General features: G+C 56.9%; 1 protein-coding gene across 4 annotated transcripts in view; it reads right to left on the bottom strand.

Annotated features, from left to right (window-relative positions):
• ATP2B4 (ATPase plasma membrane Ca2+ transporting 4) overlaps window positions 1-11,169 on the bottom strand; it is an 89,583-nt gene extending 78,414 nt beyond the window's left edge. For 3 of the 4 annotated variants that reach the window (XM_051821144.3, XM_089311332.1, XM_002717580.6), the window contains exon 1: window positions 10,862-11,169. The gene's annotated coding sequence lies outside the window, so the exon portion shown is untranslated. The remainder of the gene's footprint in view (window positions 1-10,861) is intronic. The other variant, XM_089311331.1, reaches the window with a different exon arrangement.
• Window positions 11,170-14,034: the final 2,865 nt, after the last annotated feature.

Raw genomic sequence — 14,034 nt, 5'->3', positions numbered from 1 at the left:
AGCGCTGTCCTCCAGGAAAGAGCCCTGGGTCACGTCGGACCTCGCCTGCAGTTCCCAGGGAGCAGAGAGGAGGAGGAATCCCGGAAACTCACCCTCTCCCGGGGCAGGACCAGGCTGGGAAGGGGGGGTGGGCAGCCAGGTGTGCTGTCCCTGCCAAGGGCCCCCTAGCAGGCTTTGCTCAGCTCAGGCATGAAGGCCCACACAGGCAACAGCCAGGTTTTCTCTGAATCACCTGGTTATGGAATTCAAAGCGGACCAGAAAGGCTGACCCACAACGACCTCTGGCTGAATCCGTCCATCCTCTGTCCACCAGGGCCCCTCTTTGAAAGGGAGGAGTTCTAGAAGCCCCCAGTCCCCAGGCTGTCTCTGTGCACCTGCTGCAGAGCCGGACAGGAAAGGCTGGTGCCAGCGGCACTGAGGATGGAGAGGGAGAGTCCCCGAGGGCAGCCCCTCTGCGTGCTCTGTGGGGAGTTAGGGAAGACAATGGCGTTGCTCAGGGGTCTGGGAGACAGCAGAGTCCTTCCTGGCACTGACTGCTTCCCTATCTTAGGATGTAAAACTGCAAACCTGAAACACAGGAAACAGCACAACCAACAACTCGGGATCCTTCACTTGGGCTCAGTAGTTGTCAGCATCCTGTATGCCCTCCCACTTGGCATATGAGAATACTTCATAAAGACCACAGGAAAACAGTATTAAAGGGGAAGTTTATTTTGGTGCAAAAAAGAAAAAAAAGCTTGAAATCTATGCTTTTAAGGGTCTTCAAAAAATTAATGGAAAATGTCGCCGTATGGAAAGACTGCATGGATTTCAATTTTTTTTTTTTTTGCACCAAAAATAAATTCATCTTTTAATTCTATGTTCCAAGAACTTAAAAAAAAGTTTAGTGGGGCCAGTGCTGTGGCCAAGCAGGTGAAGCCATCACCAGCAGAGCCAACATCCCATATGGGCACCAGTTGGAGTCCTAGCTACTCCACTTCCAATTCAGCTCCCTGCTGGTGCACCTGAGAAAGCAGCAAAGAATGGCCCATGTCCTTGGGCCCCTGCACCCACGTGGGAGACCTGGAGGAAGCTCCTGGCTCCTGGCTTCAGATCAGCGCAGCTCTGGCCCTTGCAGCCATCTGGGGGGGTGAACCAGTGGATGGAAGACCTCTCTCTACCTTTTTCTGTAACTCTTTCAAATAAATAAAATAAATCTTAAAAAAAATAGTTCAGCTAGTTCTTTAAATTTTGTTTTATTTATTTAAGAGGCAGAGAGAGAGAACGAAAGTGGGTGAGCTCCTGTCTACTGGCTCACCCCCCAAATGCCCTCCACGGCTGGGGCTGGGCCAGGCCAAAGCAGGGCGCTGGGAACTCCATCCAGGTGTCCCATGGTGGGGGCAGGCGCCATCACCACTGGCTCCGAGGGTCTGCTGGGGCAGGAAGCTGGAGCCAGGGATTGATCCCAGGCACGCAGATGTGGGACGTGGGCTCTTAACCAGCCTCTGGGCTATACTCACTCTCACTTCCCGAGACATTTTGAAGTACCTTCACATATATGCACGCACACACACACCTTTCCCTGAGTCATCTGGAAATAACTTACACTTTGGCCTTAAATAAAATTTGCATAATCTCTAAGAATATTCTCCTATGAAACCACATTACCATTCTCATACCTAAAAAACTTAATAATTTAAATAATTTCATATTTATTTTGAAAATTTCCCAGAATATCTTTCATTATTAATTTTTGACTCAGATCCTGAAGTGCCAGCATCCCATACAGGCGCTGGTTCGAGTCCTGGCTGCTCCATTTTAATCCAGCTCTCTGCTGTGGCCTGGGAAAGCAGTGGAGGATGGCCCCAGTCCTTGGGCCCCTGCACCTGCGTGGGAGACCTGGAAGAAGCTCCTGGCTCCTAGCTTTGGATCAGTCCAGCTCCAACTGTTGCTGCCATTTGGGAGTGAATCAGCGGATGGAAGACCTGTCTCTCTGCCTCTCTCTAATTCTGCATTTCAAATAAATAAATAAAAATCTTAAAACAAAACAAAAAAAGTTTACCCACAGCATGTGGCTGTCACATCTATTTAGCTTCCTTTATTCCAGACTGGTTTCCACCTCCACACCTTTCCCCTTTGACCCATCAGTGCTCAACTTTAACATTTTTTAAAATTACATTCACTTTTCTTTCTTATTTTGCATGTATAATGAAAGTTGTTTGCATGTCTTTGTAAAATTTTTTCATATAAGTTAATGCACCATTCCTGAAAAAAATCATCCGAAGCAATGCTCCATTTAGAAACATGGCCTCGCTACAGCAGCACCACCGCGGCGTCCAGGCCGGCAGCACTTGCGTGGGCTGCTCCCAGCCTGCCACCCCAAGCCTCTGATGACACTGATGTTTAAATTTACAGCACGGGCCGGCAGTGGCTTTCAAGCTGTCTGTGCTTTGCTGGTTGACGAGACAGATCCAGGCACACCTTAAACCTGGAATAACGTTATCCTCATTTAGAGCAAAAATAGTTACTACTCTAAAATTTGCCCTGGCTATGACATTTGCTGGGTCTTAGTCCACCCGAACGAGGATGGACGGGGTCCGAAGAAAGGTAAGTGCGTCGCTCGCCCGTTCCCCAGCCTCCCGATCCTGGAGACAGTCAGACGCAGCGGGGAGTCAAGTCAAGCAAGCAAGAACTCCGTTTATTGGCACATGGCAAAGCCTTTTAAAGCACAAGACCACATGATTACTGGGGCAGGGCTTAAGGACCGACCAGTTACTTAAAAGGTCATTTTACAGGGCGACTTTTTACAGGACCAGCCATATGTCTGTACACTCATCATCAGTTGTCACCTCCCTGATGCTGCACGGCCAATCAGCTTTGGTGGTAAACGACTTCGGGTACCGCCCACCTTACTTCCTTTGGGCGCCATCTTTGAATTGCCACGTGTGCCTAATTTCCCCACAGATCCCCCTTTTTTGTTTTATATTAAAGAGAGGAAGAGGAACTGAGCGGAGAGTGTGCCTGTCTTAGGCTGTCCCCTCTGACTGGGATCAGCCCTTTAGGGAGCATGTCTGTCTTGGGTTGTCCCCCTCTGGGGATCTTACCCGTCCTTGACTACTACTCCAGCTGTTAAGGGCTGCGCCAGGGGATCTTACCCGTCATTGGCTACCACCTCAGCAACTCAGTGTATGATGTATTACATCTCTGCATCTTGGCAGTGGCCGTGGGCGGATGTAGAATTCCCAATCTGGTGCTTAAACAGCGGCATAACCCAGTTCTTAAAGAGTGGCATATAGTTGTCGGACCACCATTAACTGGACCGCAGCAATGCAATCTTAGACAAATTTACAAGGACAATGGAGACCAAGGGTCCACAAGGGGGAGGAGATAAGGAAGCCATCCCCCAAGGCCTGACCACAGGTAACTAGGGCTGCAAGGTCTTGGAGGGTCTTGACCCTGTCCTTGATGATGCTGGAGGGATTAGCACAGAAGCAGCACTCCTGATGTACCATGATGATCCAGTCACAATGAGGCAGGGAGTTCAATATGGTCCTTTTATCCCCGTAAGAGAGGAGTGCTGAGGACGGCTTACATTTTAGATTTCTCTTTTATCTCTTTATAATGAAGACTGAGAACAAGGGGCTGGCATTGTGGTATGGTGGGTAAAGCCGCCACCTGTGACGCCGGCATACCACATGGGCACTGATTCAAGTGCCGGCTGCTCCACTTCTGGTCCAGCTCCCTGCTAATGCACCTGGGAAAGCAGCAGAAGATGGTCCCAGTGCTTGGGCCCTGCACCCACGTGGGAGACCCGGGTGAAGCTCCTGGCTCTGCACCAGCCCAGATCCAGTTGTTGCATCCATCTGGGGAGCGAATCAGAGGATGGAAGATCTCTCCCTTGTCTCCCTCTCTCTAACCCTGCCTTTCAAATAAATAAATCTAAAAAGAAAAAGAGGTCCAGGACAAACGTTGTTGGCAGCTACACAGGGGTGTGGTTAACACCCTTACTGCAACACTGCAGGCTAAGGTGAGCCGGCCGGGGAGTGCTGGAGTCCGATGACCGGCTGAGGTGGCAGTGCAGGATGTCCCCATCCACGGCTCCCGGAAGGACTAAGTCCCCTGGGAGGGGATGTGCTGTGCTGTGGGCTGAACGTCCCCAGGCGATGGTGCGGGGAGGCAGGGCTCTGAGATCACCAGAGTGCAGCCCTTGTGAACAGGAGAGATGGCGTCTCTCTCCCTCTCTCTGCCACATGAGGACATGGCCTTGTGCAAACCAGGAAGCGGGCCCTCTCCAGACACCACGTGTCCCAGACCTCCCACCTCCAGAGCAGTGAGCAACAGACGCCTGTCGTCCAAGGCCCCTACTCTGCGGTGTTCCTGCAACAGCGGCCTGAGCTGAGACACATTAACACCACCCTCTTTCAGCATCCATTAGTGAGCCAGCCTGAACCTGGTATTACTGTGGGGGCTGCAAATCTGTGGATTTAAAGTTCAGAAGCAGGGAGGGGGGTCAGCAGATGCTGGCCCCAGGGTGCAATGTTTCACATAGGCAAAAAGGACACGTTTTTGAGATCTACTGCAGGTGGTAATAACATAATGTGCGGCCAGTGCTCTGGTATAGCGGGTTAAAGCCACTACCCGTGGTGACTACATCCCGTATAGGTGCCGGTTCGAGTCCTGACTGCTCCACTTCAGATCCAGATCCCTGCTAATGCACCTGCGAAAGTAATGGAAGATGGCCCAAAGGCTTGGGCCCCTGCCACCCATGTGGGAGACCTGGAAGAAGCTCCTGGCTCCCGGCTTCAGTCTGGCTCCACTCCAGCCAATGTGGCCATTTGGGGAGTGAACCAAATGGAAGATGAAAGATCACTCTCTCTGTGTCTCTTGCTCTCTCTCTCTATTCTGCCTTTCAAACAAATAAATATTTTTAAAAATGTAATGTATATTCCAAAATTGCCAAGAGAGATTTAAATGTACACACACACACACAAATATGTGATTGAGATGCTAGCTTGAGTTAATCATTACATAATATACATGTATCAAAACATCACATTACACCCCAATAAATAAAATTAGTATTTGTCAATTAAATTAAAATTGTTTTTAAGTTCTCTGATTACTCTGACTTCCTGCTCCTCCCTGCCCTGTCACCTGTCAGAACTGCCTCACGGCACCTTTTTTACTTTGTAAGGATTTATTTTATTTATTTGAAAGAGAGTTGGCCGGCGCTGTGGCTCACTAGGCTAATCCTCTGCCTTGCAGCGCTGGCACACCGGGTTCTAGTCCCGGTCAGGGCGCCGGATTCTGTCCCTGTTGCCCTCTTCCAGGCCAGCTCTCTGCTGTGGCCCGGGAGTGCAGTGGAGGATGGCTCAAGTGCCTGGGCCCTGCACCCCATGGGAGACCAGGAGAAGTACCTGGCTCCTGCCATCGGATCAGCGCGATGTGCCAGCCACAGCGTGCCAGCCGCGGCGGCCATTGGAGGGTAAACCAACGGCAAAAGGAAGACCTTTCTCTCTCTCTCACTGTCCACTCTGCCTGTCAAAAAAAAAAAAAAAAAAAAAAAGAAAGAAAGAGAGTTACAGAGAAAGAGGGAGATGGAGACAGAAAGAAAGGTCTTCCATTTGCTGGTTCACTCCCCAGTGACCACAACAGCTGGGGCTGGGCCGGGCCAAAGCCAGGAGCCAGGAGCTTCACCCGGGTCTCCTACATGAGTGCAGGGGCCCAAGCACCAGGGGCATCCTCTGCTGCTTTCCCAGGCGCATCAGCAGGGAGCTGGATCAGAAGTGGAGCAGCTGGGACTCAAACCAGCACCACATGGGATGCAGTGTCACAGGCTGTAGCTTCACCCACCAGGCTGCAACACCAGCCTCCATCCGGAATCGTTGTGCTCCGTGTGTCGGGCTTTTTGATGCTCAGTGCACCCCACTCACCCCATGGAAGCCCCATTAAGACAGTTCCTGTGCCCTCTGAAGTGCCGTATGCTTTCACTTTCTGGCACAGCATGGTTCACCTGGACTTCCCCAGGCCCAGGCTTGGAATCAGCCACTTCTCCAAACAGCACTGGTTTCTTGTAGCGGTAAATGGTCCTCAGAAATTAAACCCCAGGGGCCAGCGCTGTGGTATGGTGGGTAAAGCCACTGCCCTTGACACCAGCATCCCATATGGCCACCGGTTCGAGTCCCGGCTGTTCCACTTCCAATCCAGCTCCCTGCTAATGGCCTGGGAAAGCAGTGGAGGATGGCCCAGGTGCTTGGGCCCCTGAACCCAAGTGGGAGACCCGGCTGAAGCTCCTGGCTTGTTGCAGCCATCTGGAGAGTGAACCAGTAGATGGAAGATCTCTTTCTCTCACCGTCTATCTATCTATATAACTCTTTCAAATAAATCCATCTTTAAAAAAGAGAAATTAAACTCCAGGTGCTAGATGCGTTGAATGCTACCTGGGGCAGCACTGCCTCCAGACCCTTTCGCTGGGCAGACCTAGGAGCACACAAACACCACGGGTCCCCCTCCCCAGCCCACCTCATCCTTGTTTCTCTCTTGTTCCCTGGGGAGGCCTTGCTTTACAGCAGTAGCAACACGGTTACTCCTCTGCTCTAACCCCCAGCAAACACAGCAAAGTTTCCGATTTCTGATGCCAAGACTACCACCAAAAACAGGCCTGCAGGCTTCAAGGTTTCTGGGCAGCTCTTTTTGTCCACAGATAGCACCAAGCTTTAAAAATTCCTCGAATCCCCGCTTCCCTTGTCGTGAAGTTGATGTTAGTCACTGTTTCTGTTGTGGCTGACATTAGGGTCGCTTTCTCCTTCTTTTGGATCAAAACTGTCTGAGAAGGCGAAACGAGAAAAGCCTCTCCCGTGTGTCTCTCTTCCACCCTGGACCCATCCGCTCCCTATCAGCAACCACTTTAATCAGCTACGGCTTATCCTTTCTGTGTATGTGTTTGCAAAACAGACTTATTCCTCCTACTTTCTCACCCCAAAGGTGCCATACTCTCCATACTTTCCTGTATCTTCCTTTTTTTTTTTCTTTTTTCTTTAGCAATGCACTCTATACATCGCAGCGTGAGTTCCTAGGACCCCTACTCACTCTCTCTCTTATTGGCTGTGTAATACTCCATTCTGTGCACGTACCACTGCTCATTCAACCGGTCCCTTAAGGATGGGAATCTGAGTAGTTTCCTATTACAAATACGCCTGCAAGAGTCACCAGGTGCATCCGTGGCTCCGGGCTCGGGAACGCGCACCTTCCGGGTGAGTTCCTCGGCACAGGCTGCTGGTAAACGTGGGTGTAGTTTTGCTGACTTCCCCTCCACAGAGGGCACACTAGTGTGTACCCCGGCACTGATTTTGCAGCCAAGGCAGACCTCACTGTGAAGTGTCCTGAGCTGTTTTCCTTGAACCCGGCCTCGACGAAACACCACCCCAGGCTCCCTCTCTGTGCCCCAGCTGACGTGGCAGGGCATTAAGTGCCCCCTCCTGAAACTTCCAGGGATTTGTGCGTGAAACGTAGGGACGCAGAGCCAAGGGAAAGGATGAGGCTGACCTCAGCCAGAGAGGAACCAGGCAGGAGAGCGCGGGACCCCACCCCTGATGCCTCCGGCTCCTGACCTTTCCACCAGCGCCCCTGCCCTGCCCCCCACCAGCTTCCAGCTTCCCTGACCGGGAGCCCTGGCTCTGCTTCTAACCAGATCCTGCCTGGTTTCTCGTGGGCCGAGGTGGAGGCAGAGCAGAAAGTGCCCGTCATTTCTGTTTTAACATGCACAGAGGAAATCAGTCAGTGGAACAAGAATGGCTCACACGAGGGAAAAAGGAAAGAGGAGACAAAGAGAGACGCTGGGAGAGGAAGCGGAGCACAAAACCTTCCACACCGGCCTCTGGACTCCAGCCCCAGGTCTGCTCGGCTCCTGCGACCCACGGAACATGGGAAATGAGTGGAGAAAGCTCCATCACATCACGACTGGGTCCAGGGGCCTGCCTCTCATCCCTCCTTCCAAAGGCAGAATCCATGCCTGGGAGCCCGGAATAGGGGTCAGATGGTCTGAGAAGGCCCCCAGGGAAGGCCAGTGGGGCCCAGGCTGGACCACTCCCCTGCAAGCTCAAGCCCATCAGGCTTCTTAGAGTCCTGGGGACCAGGAATGCACACCTTCCTTTCCTCCCGCCAAAGCCTGGTGGCTCTGGAATGTTCTACCTTACATGGGCATGGCCCAGACGTGGGGCTGGGCTGTGTGTGGGTGCTGGGTCTCCAGGCCAGGAGCTTTGAAAGAAAAGGACCCATGGGGTGTGGGGGTGGGGGCGGTGTTCCTGAGAGAAGAGAACTTGAATGAGAGGCACTTCCCCGTGGAAGGCTTCGCTTGCTGACAGGTAGCAGCTGGGGCAGTGCTGGGCCGAGCAGCCCCGGCCCCCTTCCTCCCTGGACCCAGGTCAGTGAGGGCAGGAAGGGCAAAGCTCCCAACATCCTTGCCCACTGAGCCCCTCCCCACCTTACTTCCCCCAGCATTCAACACCCTGGGCAATGCTAACTGCTCTGCTCAGGCCCAGCCCCGGCCTCCCGTTTGGATTTGAATCCACAGCAGTCTGGCAAATCTGACCCGGGCAGCCCCCGCCCACCACGGGCTGTGCAGAGGGAGCAACCTGCCAGGCTGAGGTTCACTGCCAGACGCGCCCAAGCCGCCCCTTCCTTCTCCCAGTAAAGGGCCTCCCAGGTCTCAGGCACTGTGCTGGGCGCTAGGAACGTGACTTGACCTTGAATCCAAGAACCGGGAGGTGGGAAGGGCAAGGGGGCTAGGGCTCGGCGCGGTAGGGGGCAGGAAGTCGCGCGCTCGGAGCTCTCGGGCAGAGGCCGGGCCCGGGAGGGTGGAGCCGAGCTGCGGGAGAGGCAGACAACCGGGCGCGGCCACAGAGGCAGCCGAGAGCGCAGGGGGCCGCCGCTCTGCTGCAGTCCCGGTCCCGCCCGGAGCCGCGAGCCCCGAGCCCGAGCCCTGAGCCCCGGAGGGGAAGGGCCCGGCTGCGGGGACACGTTCCCCCCACCCCGCCCAGACTCTGGGCCATCGGAGCGGGCGCCCGGTGCACGCTCACCAGGAACCTGCTTCTCAGCCAGCAGCCCTGCCAGACTGCCGTAATCGTCCCCTGTCAGAGCTCCGAAAACGGACAGGCCGGCCGCAGGGGCGGTGGGACCAGGGGCCGGCTGGACGAGAAGCAGGGAGCTGGGGTGGGGGCCGGCGTGGTTTGGGGCTTGCACCTCAGCAAGATGGTGGCAGGCACGACTGCTCGCCCAAGGAGGGGCGTAGACATGGATTCTCCTCCCCTCCCTGCTGAACAAGGGCACGGATTCTGTCCTGGGGCCCCTGTCCATGGCCAAGCCCACAGGTAGGGACCTGCGTCAGCCTTGGGGTGCAGATCCATCACCTGGGGCCCCAAATGGACACTGGTTCCTGTTGCTACCCGGCACCCCTAGGCTCTCCCGGCCAAGTCTTGCTTCCTCCTTCCCCAGCCAAACTCTCCACCAGGGCTGGAGGCAGAAGCGCGGGCTCCCCCGCCTGACTCTCACAGCCTCGTCTCTCTCCCTGGGCACAGGGAGGTTGCCAGGCTCACCAACAGCCCGGGCCCTGGCCGTGCTCACCCCGAGGCCCCTCGCCATCACCTGGCCCCGACAGGGATGACCCCGGTTCCTCCCCTCTTTCCAAGTAAAGAGAGCCCGAGCAGAGGGGGGCGCAGCGAGGCCTCCCAAAGCGGGGGTGGGGGGTAGCTCTGGGGAGGGGCCGAGTCTCCCACACCAGGCGCCCCACCCAGAGGAGGAGGAGGTGGCGCTGCAGAACGGGATGTGGTGTTGGCTCTCCCCCTCCACCGCCCTCAGCAGGGTGCCCGCCGATTTCTCCTCCGACGGTTTCCCCCCCCCAGACCAGCGCCTGCAGCGTTCGGCGAGTCCCTTCCAGGATGCGGCGGCCACCGCCGGGCCCTCCACTCACGCACGCACGCACACCGCCGCAGCAGGCGAGGGGCACCCCCGTGGGCAGCGGACCGCGGGCCCCCTGCAGCAGGCGCGCGCCAGGCGTGTGCGTGAGCGTGTGAGGGTCGCGAGGGGACAGCGCGGAACAGCCCCGGCCTGCATCGCAGCCTGGAAACCGCGAACTTTTCGGCCTCGCCCCTTGCCCGCCCTCCCCGGTGGGCCCCGAGAGGCGCGGCGCCCTCCTCGCACTCCTACAGTTGGTTCTGGACGCACACTCAGACAACAGCCGAGCGAGGGAACTCCCAGCTTTTTCCACAGCTAATTATAGACGTGAGCGTCTGAAGATGTTTTTGCAAGCGGCAGAGAGAAACTGCTGAGGCTTCTCCGCAAAGCAAAGCCGTCTGGCGCGCACTCCGCCCTCCCCACCCCCCGGAGCCCCTCTCCCAGGTCCCCACGCAGCCCCTCCTTCCTGCTTCTTTTCTTCTTCTTCTTCTTCTTCTTTTTTTTTTTTTTCCAATCTCTCTTTGGGGCTTTCGAGAAAGGGAACAGACGCGGAAAATATTTTTGCAACAGTTTTCCATTCTGCGTCTCGTTCCCAAGCCAAGGGGGAGGGGAGAGGCAGGCGCGGAGCGGGGGGCGGGGTGGGTAACTGCGCTCTCCGAGAGCTCCACCCGGGCGTGGAGAAGGCCCCTCCGCACCCCCTGCCCGCGCGGTCCCGCGACGCCGAGAGCCGGGGAAGGGAAGCCCTCGTTCGGCTGCGCGGCTCCTCCGGACCGACAGCGAGGAGGCAGCGCCCCGCACACCTGCGCGCGCACGCCCGCCGCCGAAAACGCTGCAGGCGACGCGGCGCGAAACGGGCTCGGGAGCCCGAGGGCCGGCGAGGCGAAGCGGGAAAGAAAGTTTGCTCGGAGTCCCGCATCCCCGGCGAGCCTACCTCGCTCCAGCCGCGATCCGGGTTCGTGCACGCGGGACGCTGTCTCCGCGCGCCTCTGCAAGGGGCCGCCGGGCGCCCCCCGCGCTGCTCCCGGAGCCGAGCCGCCGGCCGCGGCCGCGCCTCTCCAAGCGCAGCCGGGGACCGGGCTGGGTCTCCTCCCCGCGCCCCTGGAGGAACGCGGCGCAGGGGAGCCGGGCGGCTGCTCGGGCGTCGCCGCGGCGGGGGGATGCGGCCCCCGGGGGAGTTCGTGGCCGCCTCGCGACCCCCGGCTCCGGACGGCGTCAGCAGCGGAGCTCCGAGCCGAAAACGCTTGTGCCGCGCGCGAGGAGAGGGGCGGAGCGCGGCGGGGCGGGGCGGGGGCGGGGCTTGGCGCGCGGCCACACCGCGACTCCGCCGTTAAGGTGGCCCCGTAAGGGCGGCCGCCGCTTCCTGGGTCGTCTTAAGGGGGAATACGCGCCGAGTCCTCTTCCGCGCGCTCCGAATCGCCCACCCCAGGCTCGCGCCGGTCGGGCCGGGGGCGGGTGCGGAGGTAGGGCGTGGGCGCGGGTGGCGGCGTTCAACCGTTGTTGGGCGGAGGGGAGAAAAGGAAGTCTTAGGCCGGCGCCGCGGCTCACTAGGCTAATCCTCCGCCTTGCGGCGCCGGCACACCGGGTTCTAGTCCCGGTCGGGGCGCCGGATTCTGAGCCCGGTTGCACACTTTCAAGTGCTTGGGCCCTGCACCCCATGCAGAAGCACCTGGCTCCTGCCTGCGGATCAGCACGGTACGCTGGCCGCGGCGGCCATTGGAGGGTGAAGGAAGACCTTTCTCTCTGTCTCTCTCTCTCCCTGTCCACTCTGCCTGTTTAAAAAAAAAAAAAAAAAAAAGGAAGTCTTTGCGGCTGCGGGGCCTCTCAGCCTCCTGCTGGGACCCGGGCGCCCTGCGGGGTGTGTGTGGACTGGCACCGGGCGGCTCCTTGGAGCGGGAGAGGAGAAGGCTTTGCTTTGGTCGTGCACACACGCACATTTCATGCACAGAACAGAGCCCTAGCCGTGTGAGCTACAGAATCTGTTAAAAGTTGTTTTATTCACTACCCAAATGCCCACAGCAGCCAGGACTGAACCAGGCCAAAGCCAGGAGTGGCAGGGACCCATGCACCTGGGAAGGTGCACTAGCGGGGAGGGGAGTATCCAGGGCTCCACCCAGGCACTCCCTGTAGGATTCGGGAGGCAGCCGCAGCTGTTGCAGCCAGTGCCGGCCCCTGCAGTCATTTCTGGTCTTCGTGGCAACCTTCAAAGGTGCTCCTCGCCATCCTCGCTTTATGGCTGAGGAAATTGAAGATTGAGTGGCTCTCCCAAGGTTACGCATCTGCTTAATGACAGAGCTGGGAGTCAGGGCCACGTCAGACTGACTCCAAAACCCATTACTCTCTCCCCTACTCTGCACTCATTTCGGTCTTCATTTGTACACACTCGGACCTCCGTGCCCAGTTGTCCACAGCCTGTGAACTACTCCTCACACCCCCGCAGCCACACCCCCACCTGCGTTGTGCAACAGTGCCACCCCTAGATTTTGCATAGAACCTTACAGCTGTCAAGTACAAACACGCACCACCAGCTGCTTCACTGGCTGATGGATTCCCACACCCACCTCAGCAAACACACTCCTGTTCATGTACTGAGGGAAGGCAGGCCGGTGTTCACCCCCAGGTTGCCCCGTCGGCTCTGCTGGGCAGCTTCCCAACTAACAGGGTTTTGTCAAAAAGGCCCGTTTGGTGTGACCACCCCAGCCGACACCCACAGTGCACCTGCCCCAGATGCCGAGTTGTGTGTGCGTGGACAGTCAGCAATAAGAGCCCGGGATTCGGCTTCCCTCTATTCATCAGCGCCCCCCCCCCTCAAATTTCCTAACATTTGGGCCCTTTCTATTTTTTTATTTTCCTCTCCTACTGTTGCTCCGCAATTCATCCACACCCTATTTGTGAGCTCAGGAAAGTCAAACAGATGAAAGTAAAGCAACTATCTTAGAACAGTGGGCCGGGCTCAGGACTCACGGCTCCTTGGGGTGGCGCTTGCCGGGTTCCCCCGCCTCCATCTGCCCTAGGAACCCAGTCCAAAGCAAGGCCCTGCCTGTGCTGGTGTCCCTCTTGTCCCCACCAGCCCAACCCAGCCCAGCTAAGGGAGGTTGCAGGGCTGGGAGAGGCTTTGGGGTCACCTCTATGGAACCCACCTAGCAGCTGTTTCCCCAGCAGCTCCTTCTTCTTGGGGATTGAGGGCGCCCATGGATACCAAAGGTGCCTTTTGTTCTCCGTTGTTCCTCCCAGCCCCCCACTCCCAGCTCCCCCTGTCTCCCTCAGCTCCCTAGGGCACCTCACTGGAAGAAGAGACGGTGCCTAGTAAGATTTGTGCAGGTCCTTCCAAGACGCCCGTTTTGGGAGCCCAAGTCCGTTGTTGGGGAAGGGCAGAGCAGAGCTTCAGATCTGATGGCTGTGAGGCTCCCTGCTGGATAGCAACAACTTGACATTTTAGTGCCCAATGAGTGTCAGTTGTATCTTTATCATGAGAAAGCCTGTCTCTGAAATGGCTCTTTAAATGTATTAAAGTATATTTTAAGCTTTTCTGCCGAGGCTGTGCGTGGAGGCATCGCCTAACCGTTCAGTAAACTTGTCTTGCGGGAATAACAATTTAGGCCAGATGTGTGGTCCCAGTCAAGGAGATGTCTGCTCCTGCTGCCTGGCCGCTGGGCAGCTGGGAAACCGCGCCGTTCAGTGGCTGGTTGTTATTGGAGAGACAAGATCTGTTCTTCAAACTCCCTGGATGGGGGGGGGGGGGGAACGGGCTGTGCAGGGGAGGGCTGGTGGAGGAGGCCCAGAGGCTGTCCCACTGATCCATGGGCTGGCCCAGGGTCATGACCTCTGTGGTGGTCACAGGGCACCCCCTTCTCTGAGAGACGAGAACCCCTCTGCTCATCCCGTCCCACCCCGCTCCACCTGCAGACAGGAGAGAGGGATGCGACAGGCGGTGGCCGAGGTGTCTCCAGGGAGGGCCGCACCCTGATCTGTGTCGCTGAGCCCCCCACAGCCCCATTTGTCTGGAAGCCCAGAACCGTGGCTGGCTGATTTCTTCCAGCAGCAGGTTTAAGGTCTACAAGGGGTAAAACTAAATCTGGCCTTAAAAATAAGCACTAGATGTGGGAA

The sequence above is a fragment of the Oryctolagus cuniculus genome, chromosome 13, assembly GCF_051225735.1.
Source record: "Oryctolagus cuniculus isolate XC-2025 breed Fujian yellow rabbit chromosome 13, ASM5122573v1, whole genome shotgun sequence".
Taxonomy (NCBI): domain Eukaryota; kingdom Metazoa; phylum Chordata; class Mammalia; order Lagomorpha; family Leporidae; genus Oryctolagus; species Oryctolagus cuniculus.
Note: the sequence above shows the minus strand (reverse complement) of the source record. Positions and strands in the feature narration are given on the sequence as shown.